The sequence below is a fragment of the Sminthopsis crassicaudata genome, chromosome 3 (assembly GCF_048593235.1).
Source record: "Sminthopsis crassicaudata isolate SCR6 chromosome 3, ASM4859323v1, whole genome shotgun sequence".
Classification (NCBI taxonomy): domain Eukaryota; kingdom Metazoa; phylum Chordata; class Mammalia; order Dasyuromorphia; family Dasyuridae; genus Sminthopsis; species Sminthopsis crassicaudata.
This window is the reverse complement of record NC_133619.1, coordinates 512,581,949-512,591,885: the sequence shown is the minus strand read 5'-3', so window position 1 is coordinate 512,591,885 and position 9,937 is coordinate 512,581,949. Positions and strand designations below refer to the sequence as shown.

Sequence of the window (9,937 nt, the reverse complement as noted above, 5' to 3'; positions counted from 1 at the left end):
TTGGGATTTGTAGTCTCGTTCAGACTCGATCTCCGGTTGCTGGAGACTAGGCCCCGTGGCGTCTTGGTTGCTAAGGGGCGAGGAAGGGAATGGCGCCGCCGACAAGCAAGCCCGGTCCCGGCCGGGGCCCCGGCTCCGGCCACGGAGGAGAAAAAAGCGACTGAACCACTGTACTTCTCCTTCCCGGGAGCGTGGTAGGAGGAGGAGACGCTGCCGGGTCAGGTGCGACTTGAAAGTTTTGGGAACTCGAGGTGGGGAGGGAGTTTGGAAAGGGGAATGTGAGGGAGGGGAAGCGGACGGGGAGGCGATGGCCCGGAACCGCGTCTGTAAGCTTGACTGCTCCGGCCCGGGGCCCCTGTGTCTCACACTTCCCAGGTAGTCACAGTAGCGTTAGACCCACCTTTGCCGTAGCGTAGGCTGTGACCGGCCCCCCTCTTTTGGGCAATCCTGTCACCTGGTACTGCCTGGCATTCAAAACCCTCGCCCTCCCCCCCACCTTTCCAGTGTTCTTACACCGCAGTCCCCCCTCCCCTTACAGGGTCTCCAGTGACTTCCCGTCCCCTACTCCCTAACTTCCCCTGGCTGTCCCCGATGTTTGCGGCGCCCCTCATCTCCTCCCCCAGTTCCTTCGGGTCCCAGTTAACGGGTCACCTTCTATCCAAAATCTTTTCTCCTCCCCCTCCCCCCAGGGCCTTCACTTCTCACGGACACTATCGGTATGTACCTACAGTTACACCATTGGGAGGCGGCTCCCTGAAAGAGGGGACTCTGGTTTTCCCTCTTCTTATAGCAAGCTTAACTCAGTGCCTGGAGCGTAGTGATTTAAAAGTGTACCAAGTGCTAGCCACGCTGTGGGACGGCCAGCTGCTATCCCCAGCCATCCCGATCCAAAACTGCCCTGAGGACTTACGGGGAAAATGCTGCCCCCGTCCGAAAAAGAACTGTGTCTGAGTACGGACTGAAGCCTTCCTTTTTAAACTATTTTTCTCAAAGGTTTTTTTCGTGGGGGAGGGGGTGGGGGAAGATCTATGACTTCTTTTGCAACATAGCTTTTATAGAAATGTTTTTCATAACCTCACATGTACCTTCTCAACGGGGATAGGGTAGGGAAGGAGGAAAGGAGAGAATCTGGAACTCATAAAGTTTGGAAAACAAATGTTAAAAATTGTTTTACATGGAACTGGCAAGAACAAAATATTGAATAAGTGGGGGAAAAACAAACCTAACCTTGATCATGTAGTTTTTTAAAAAGAAAAAAGAAAATATTTCTTGACTGACTGGCAGATTGAGTGTCCTGGGTACACATCAGAATGTTAACTATCTTTTGTTAATCACCTAGAGTACACAATTAGTGCAAGATAAAGATTTTTACTGAAATAGTGAGAAAAACATCTGCCACCATCAATGCGCATACACTCCCACAAATACAGAGGTCCGGAGGAAAGATTGAAGAGGGCCACAAATAGTGGCCAAGGCCTCTTAGGACTCTCTGAGAGACGCTGTAGGAAGGAAGGGGCATGACCCCTTGTGACATTCTCCAACTACTGTTCTTGGGGTGCTACATCTCTTTTGAGCTGCTTTGCTGCAACTCTCCTACATGGAGGATAAAGCTCTGAGGCTTCGCCATAGTGTCCATAATCTCCAGCTCGGCACTCATCTGAAATCCTGGCCTAGGCTATTTCTATGTACTTTCAGAAAGAACTGGCATCCATAAGCAAGAGTCTCAGCTCTGACACCTACCATCTGCCGAGTAAGATCCCATCTCCAACCACTCAACTTTTTCCTACAGGATATTGCCACGCGTGTCTGCTATAAAAGAACAACAGTGATATAGGAAGATATCCTAGAAACTGTAGTTTCCCAGAGGCAAAAAGAAAAAGGTAAAAAAAACAAAGTCAGCTGAATCTTTCCCCCAGAAACAACTTTTTCTTTTTAGAGGACATCAGGCAAGGAATTGAAAATTCAGGGGGTGCCCATTAATTGAAGAATGGCTGAACAACTTGTGGTTGTGATTATGATGAAATACTAATGTGCTATAAGAAATGATGAGCAGAAAATTATATTATAAAGCAACGGTTACCAAAACCATTTGGTATTGGCTAAGAAATAAATTAGTTGATCAGTGGAATAGATTAGGTTCAAAGGAAAAAACAGCCAATAACTTCAATAATCTAGTGTTTGACAAACCCAAAGACCCCAGCTGACAAAAATTGCTGGGAAAATTGGAAATTAGTATTGCAGAAAATAGGCATTGATCCACACTTAACACCGTACACCAAGATAAAGTCAAAATGGGTTCATGAACTAGGCATAAAGAATGAGATTATAAATAAATTAGTTTACTTCTCAGACCTGTGGAGGAGGAAGGAATTCATAACCAAAGAAGAACTAGAGATCATTACTGATCACAAAATAGAAAAATTTAATTATATCAATTTAAAAAGTTTTTATACAAACAAAACTAATGCAGACAAGATTAGAAGGGAAATAATAAACTGGGAAAACATTGTTATAGTCAAAGGTTCAGATAAAGGCCTCATTTCCAAAATATACAGAGAATTGACTCTAATTTATAAGAAATCAAACCATTCTTCAATTGATAAATGGTCAAAGGATATGAACAGACAATTTTCAGATGAAGAAATTAAAATTATTTTTAGCCATATGAAAAGATGCTCCAAGTCATTATTAATCAGAGAAATGCAAATTAAGACAACTCTGAGATACCACTACACACCTGTCAGATTGGCTAGAATGACAGGGAAAGATAATGCACAACGTTGGAGGGGATGTGGGAAAACAGGGATACTGATACATTGTTGGTGGAGTTGTGAATACATCCAGCCATTCTGGAGAGTGATTTGGAACTATGCTCAAAAAGTTATCAGACTGTGCATACCCTTTGACCCAGCAGTGTTACTACTGGGCTTAAATCCCAAAGAGGTTTTAAAGAAGGGAAAGGGACCTGTATGTGCAAGAATGTTTGTGGCAGCCCTCTTTGTAGTGGCTAGAAACTGTAAACTGAATGGATACCCATCAATTGGAGAATGGCTGAATAAATTGTGGTCTATGAATATTATGGAATATTATTGTTTTACAAGAAATGACCAACAGGATGATTTCAGAAAGGCCTGGAAAGACTTACATGAACTGATGCTGAGTGAAATGAGCAGGACCAGGATATCATTATTTACTTCAACAACAATACTATATGATGATCAATTCTGATGGATGAGGCCCTCTCCAACAATAAGATGAGCCAAATCAGCTCCAATAGAGCAGTAATGAACTGAACCAGCTACACCCAGTGAAAGAACTCAGGGAGATGACTATGAACCACTACATAGAATTCCCAATCCCTCTATTTTTGTCTGCCTACATTTTTGACTTCCTTCACAGACTAATTGTACACTATTTCAAAGTCTGATTCTTTTTATACAGCAAAGTAACTTTTTGTATATGTATACATATATTGTATTTAACTTATACTTTAACATATTTAACATGTATTGGTCAACCTGCCCCCTCTGGGGGAAGGAGTGGCGGGAAGGAGGGGAAAAGTTGAAACAAGAAGTTTTGCATTTGTTAATGCTGGAAAATTACCTATGCATAAAATTTTTGTAAAAATAAAAAAATAAAAAGAAATGATGAGCAGGATAGTTTCCCAAAAAACCTGGGAAGACTTATATGAAGACTGTTGCAAAGTGAAGTGAGCAGAACCAGAGAAAGTGGTACATAGTAACAATAATATTGTAACAATGATATACTATGAAAGACTTAAGTATTCTGATGAATACAATGATCCAAAATAATTCCAAAGGACCCCGTGATGAAAAATTCTGTCCATCTTCAGAAAATGAGTGGATGGATTCTGAATGCAGATTGTTTGTATATTGAAGCACATTGTTTTTATTTTTCTTGTCTGTTTTTTGCAACATGGATATAGAAATGTAGAAATGTGATACATGATTTCACATGTATAACTGGCACCATATGTTTGCCTTCTCAATGGGTGGGGGAGGGACTAAAGAGAAAGAAAGAATTTGGAACTCAAATTTTTTAAAAAGTGAATGTTAAAAATAAATAAAGGAGGAAAAAAGGCTGCCAGGGCCAGCTAATCACTAAAAGTTCACTATATACCATAAGTTGTCGTCGTCTTATGATCAATGACCCATAATTCCATTGTATTAAAGAACTTCACATTTTATTGTCAGGTTTTTAAAGATAATTCCTTTATATTCTATTGTTGTATTATTTAGGAAAACTTTTTACACTTCCTTTACACTTATTCTTTGTCATTTATCATCATGTTGTTCAGTCATTTCAGTTGTGTGTGACTTTTCCTGACCCCATTTGGGATTTTCTTGGTAAAGATACTGGAGTGATTTACTATTACCTTCTCCAGTTTATTTTACAGATGAGGAAACTGAGACAAACAAGGTGAAATGACTTTCCTGTGTTCACATAACTAGTAAGTGTCTGAAGCCAGATTTGAACTAGGAAAAAGGGGTCTGTCTACTGCACCACGAAGCTATCTCTGCTTACTACTCTAATAAAGTTTTATTATATATCATTTTATTAAACATTTTTCTATGTCGCACCTTACTATGTTACATATATTATTGTATTAGACAGTGTTCTCTATCACACACTATTATAATGTAATCTTTGTTCCATGTCATATAGATAGCCCCTCTATCACCCACCATTATATTATAGTACAATTGATCAATATTCTCCAACTTTCTCGACTTCAAGACTTCCCATGATTTTATTAGTAACCTCATTTTCACTTTAAAATTGGCAACCACCCACATTCCCCGGTAAGTGTAGTAGAGAAAAATGAGAGGTGTTAGGCCAGTGGCTCACCTTCCCACTGTTGTTCAGCCTAGCACAGCAGTATGGCCAGCTTTTCACTGGGGATTAGTTCAACCACAATCCTGAAAGGAACATTAAAAGATGGCAGGTTTCCCCTTTCCCTTGGGGTTCTCTTAGGGTTCTTCTGACATTGCCACCCCACCCCTTCCTGTCCTACCCAGTGTTGCTTCTCTTCTTGATTACTGTGTTAGGAAAAGTGTATAATAACAGAATTAATGTTTTGTAATAAAGAAAACTATGCAGAAAGTGTATTTTCAGCAATTTCTAGCAAATGATTATGGTTTTTGGTTGTTATAGAAACTTAACCCCCTATTTACCATAAGTTCAATGTGTCTATGTTCATTGGCTTTGTTTTACTTCCAGACCATTTTCTAGACATTTTAGTCACATAAAAGTTGAGGATTGACTATATGTTTCCCATTGTTCCCTTATCTTTTCCCAGTAAAATAACCTTTGATCCATTCCCCCAAAAGAGGGAACCTGGAGCATCAACTCTATTCTACCTCGGGACCTACTTTCCTCTTCACAGGCTCAGGCCCCTTCAGCTTCTTATCCTGCCACTGAACCTTAGAATCCACTTAGTCTTTCCATCTGCCTTACTGCAGAACCATAAGGATCTGTGAGTCTTCCTATTAACCCTTCCATGTGTGTTACTTCCCCCAATTAGAATGTAAGCTTCTTGAAATAAGAAACTTATTTTCTATGTGTTTCTGTTGCACATATTGTATTTGTTCACTCAATAAGTACCTGTTGGGTGCCAGATATGCTGCTACATATGAAATATACAAAAATAAAATAATCTGTTCCTTAAATAGCTTACATGGAGGAATAACAATTACAAACAAACAATCACGAAGTATTAAGAAACTAAATACAGGGGGGATGGGACACTACTAACTGTGGAGGTCAGGATAGCTCCTAAGTAGGAAGCAACTGAGCTTCTGTGTAAGCTAGGGATTTAATAAAGTGAGAATGAGGAGGGAAGACAGTTCAAAGATATTGAAAATAGGAGATAGAAGGTCCTGTATAAAGAAAAACAGTAGGCCAACTTGGCTGATCTTTAGAGTACAAGAGAGGAATAACACATGATAATGCTAGAAACATAGTTTGAAGCCAGGATGTGAAGGATGTTAAATTCCCAAAAGAGAAATTTATATGTTTGCCAAGAATTAATAAGTCATTAATGCACCTGTGGTTTAGGAATATCAGTTTGGAAGCCATGTATTAGTCACTCCCATCACTACCATATGAGTCTTCATCTCAGTTACAGCTGGGCCAGGACCTCAAGGTCCATTATTCTTGCTCCTTAGACAATGATGCTGGACTAGCCACAATACTTCTTATAGATTCCTCTCCTGGACTCCTGGACCTTGGATGGTTCACTCTTTTGATCTTTAAAAATTCACAAAGTCACAACTTTCAATCCTTTCACCTAAAATGAAATAATAAATGAAGCAGTCAAAGAACCTCTTAGCCCTGGATCTCTGGGGCCACAAATCATCTTTGGATGGGAAATAAACTCAAGATTTATCTCTATAACATTGTCTTTCTCTCAGGATGCTGTCTGGCAGAAGGAAATTGGTTGAAGTGATAAAGTCAAACCAAGATAAGAGATCAAGGTCAATTAATGATGCCTTTTGAAGGCACCCAGCCACTCAAAGAGCCTGCCATTCATTGTATGACTAGCCTCCAGGAACTAGGCTCAGAATGTCTTTATATGCTCTGTCATCAAAGCATTTTTATTCTATGTCATTATGACTTTCAGAAACTTACTAGCTGCATGTCCATGTGCAAATAATTTCATGTTTTTTCAGCCTCAGTTGTTTCCCTATCTGTAAAGGGCTGAAACTCTTAAAAAGTGTGCTTGAATCAGACAACCAAGCACTTAAGGCTAATTGCCTATTGGACAATGATTATTAGCATATGTTTGGAATTTTTCTCACAGTTAATGTTGGCTCAATGCTTGGGGTTAAGAGAATTGTAGGTAAGGATTAGGGGGTGGAGTGAGAGAGGCAGAGAACTTCATTTGGCCTCAGGATGAGGAGAAGAAAAAGTGTGGAGATTCTGGACTCTAGAATCAATGAAGGATCCTTGGCAAAACTACTGACAGTTTTGTCCATCTCCTTCACTTCTCCCCCTAAAGGTCAAGGACTTTTGCTTATCCTGACTCTGGCTGATTCTGAGGCCTCCAGGGAGCTAGCCCTGACTTTACACCTATCTGTAAAATAGGGATGATAGCAATACCTACTTTATAGGACTGTTTTGAGGATTAAAACTCAAATAAAATTCTTTGAAGACAACAAAGAGCTGTATAAATCCTTTCTATTAGACTTCATAGCCTCTTTGAAGAAAACACTTGCATGATGGCACCTTGCCTATTCACAGAGATTGGGCTCAGTGGCCACTCCCATTCTAATTGGCCTTGACTTCAGATTTTGCCTCTGATATTTGTTGGCAATGTGATACTCTGGCAGCTCTCTAAGAGTCTTACGTTACAGACCTGCATCCACAGAAGGAGCTTAATTACCAATGAAATAATAGATCTAGCTTCCATTTTCCCTTTATATGTATTCTGTATATACTCATATATGTGTGCATGTACACACATAATAACACATGCATAAATGTGTTACGCTCATACATATGAGTATATATCCATATATGTATATGCATGCTTATATGTGCATGTGTATGTATGTATATGTGTGTGTTGCCCGTCTCATTTTAATGTAACTTCTTTAAGGAGTGTAGAGTTTTCACTGTTTGTTTAATTCTCTATGTTTTTATCTAAAACACCTTTCACAGTCCTTAGCACAGCGTAGATGCCTAAATAAATGCTTCTTGATTGACTGAAAGATGAAAGTAAATTCTCTACACAGAAAAATGTTCTAATAGATTGTTGTCTCTGAGATAGTCTCCAAAGTAATATCATCCCTATTTATGTGTATATGTATATAAATATGTATGTACATATATATATATATTTGTGTGTTCTCAATATGTATCATATTCTAAATATAGTTTGTACTCTTCTAAATAATGTTCTTAGAAAAATCTGATTGTTGCCTTATAATCATGCTTTAATGAGACAAAGACTTGGAAAGTGGTGGAGACAGAGAGATGATTATGAAAACAAATTTATCTTTTTTTGAATTGAAAGAAATATAAGCATGTTTCATTGCAAATATTTTTAAAAGTCATTTTGATAATGAATTTGGTGTGTGTGAATGTATGTGTATATATGCATAGCTATACGTTTATTTTCCTATTAAAAGCATCTCATTTTCAGAATGTATTCATATTCACAATATATATTCAAAACAATACAATATACACCCCTATTTTTAAAAGGAAATCTTGTATATTTGAAGGCGCAATCTGCCAAGATGCATCATTATGTGTGTTAAAAGATTCCAAGTTCATCAGACTCTCAGAATGTATATAAGAAAGGCTTTGGAATAACTAACTTTGTTAACATTTCTTTAACAAATCATTTAATTTTGAGCCTCAACTTCCTAGACTTATAAAGTATTAGGGTTGAAAAGGATCCCATTACATATACTATCAGAACTATAAGGAAATTAAAAGATTACTGAACCTCTGAATTTTATAGATGAAGAAACTGATATTGGAATATCATAAAAAATAACTTGCCTAAGGTCACATAGCAAGGACAGCAAGAACCAGAAACAGTTTTATGAGTTCCCCAGCTCAGTGCTATTGCCTCTATATCTCATTAAATATAATAATACATATGAAAACTGTAAGGAATTGTGAAAATGCCAGGAATTATTATTATCACATTTCATTCATTCAAAAGCATTGTATGGATTGGAATATAAACTATACTTTCTCTCCAAGTGCAGCTGTATAAAATCTAGCTGTGGCTTATAATTGTTATCCTTTTCTAGTGCTTGTCTATATATTTTTGTCTTCTCAAAGAAATTTCATTTTAGAGATGTTGCCAATTTTGGGATTAGTCTATATTTGACCAAACATATAATTTATGTATGTGTACAGAGATAAAATAAGAATGAACAAATTTTTAAAGGATGTAAAGGTTATAGATGATTGATTGGTTCAGTTTCACCAGAGGGAAGGAGATTAATGAGAGATACCATTGGAAGTAGATTGGGAACTGGTTCTGGTTGTTGTGGATCTGAAATGAGATAATGAATGTGAAAGATATATGAAAACTGCAATGATTTGCAGGACTTATGGCAAAACAGTAAAGGAAAATATTCTGGCCAAGTCCAATTATCTTAATCTAAAAAAGAATAAACAATGTGCCAGATATAGTGAAAGAACAGCAGTAACAAAGGCAGAAAGAAAAGAAATTCCTGCAAGGTACTGCTCACAGAAAATGTTATGGAACAACACTAAAAGGTTGTATTCTCGCATCTGTGCTTCACCTCTCCCACTTTGTGCTATTGACGTACTGTGGTAAATGGTAATACTAGATACTGAGTCAAAGTTTGAATCTAGCTAACTTGAGTAGGTAGGATGGAATGGACAGTCTTGAGAGGTCCTGACTGAGCACTTCAGAATTCAATGCATTTATCAGCTCTTCACTACCATTTTCACTCCAGGACATGTGATTAATATTCCTTGCTATGGGCTTCTCACAGAAGTATATCAGTGATTACTAAAAAAAAAAAAAAAAAAAATTGTAATAAATTGTAAGTAAAGACAATGAACCCTAGAGTTCTTCATCATTCAATCTTGGTAAAGTCTCCCGTTAACAATGATCCGACTAGACTTCTCTGCTATTTATGACAAAGTTTGGGAGTTAAGTGCCCATAGGAAGGTGACAAGGAATAGTATAGCAAAGAGATTGAAGATTAAGAAAAGAAAAATTCCCACTAAGATTAAAAAAAATACTGTGGAATATGAAAATCCCAAGATAAAACTACATAGGAAGAAAATTATGCTGCAATAAACCCAGAAAAGAATGTGGAATAGTCACAAGGATTTTGAAAGTGATTGGGAAGCCTAATAAAAGAACCAAAGGAAGAAATGTGAAATAACTATCTGAGAACAAAAGCTTGGCAGCCTTTGT

At 38.0% G+C, this 9,937-nt stretch overlaps 1 protein-coding gene across 1 annotated transcript in view; it reads left to right on the top strand.

The window, feature by feature from the left end:
* Positions 1–9,937, top strand: part of XRRA1 (X-ray radiation resistance associated 1) — a 143,241-nt gene continuing 133,304 nt past the window's right edge. The window contains 2 exon segments of the mRNA XM_074304072.1: positions 1–222; positions 1,790–1,880. The gene's annotated coding sequence lies outside the window, so the exon portion shown is untranslated.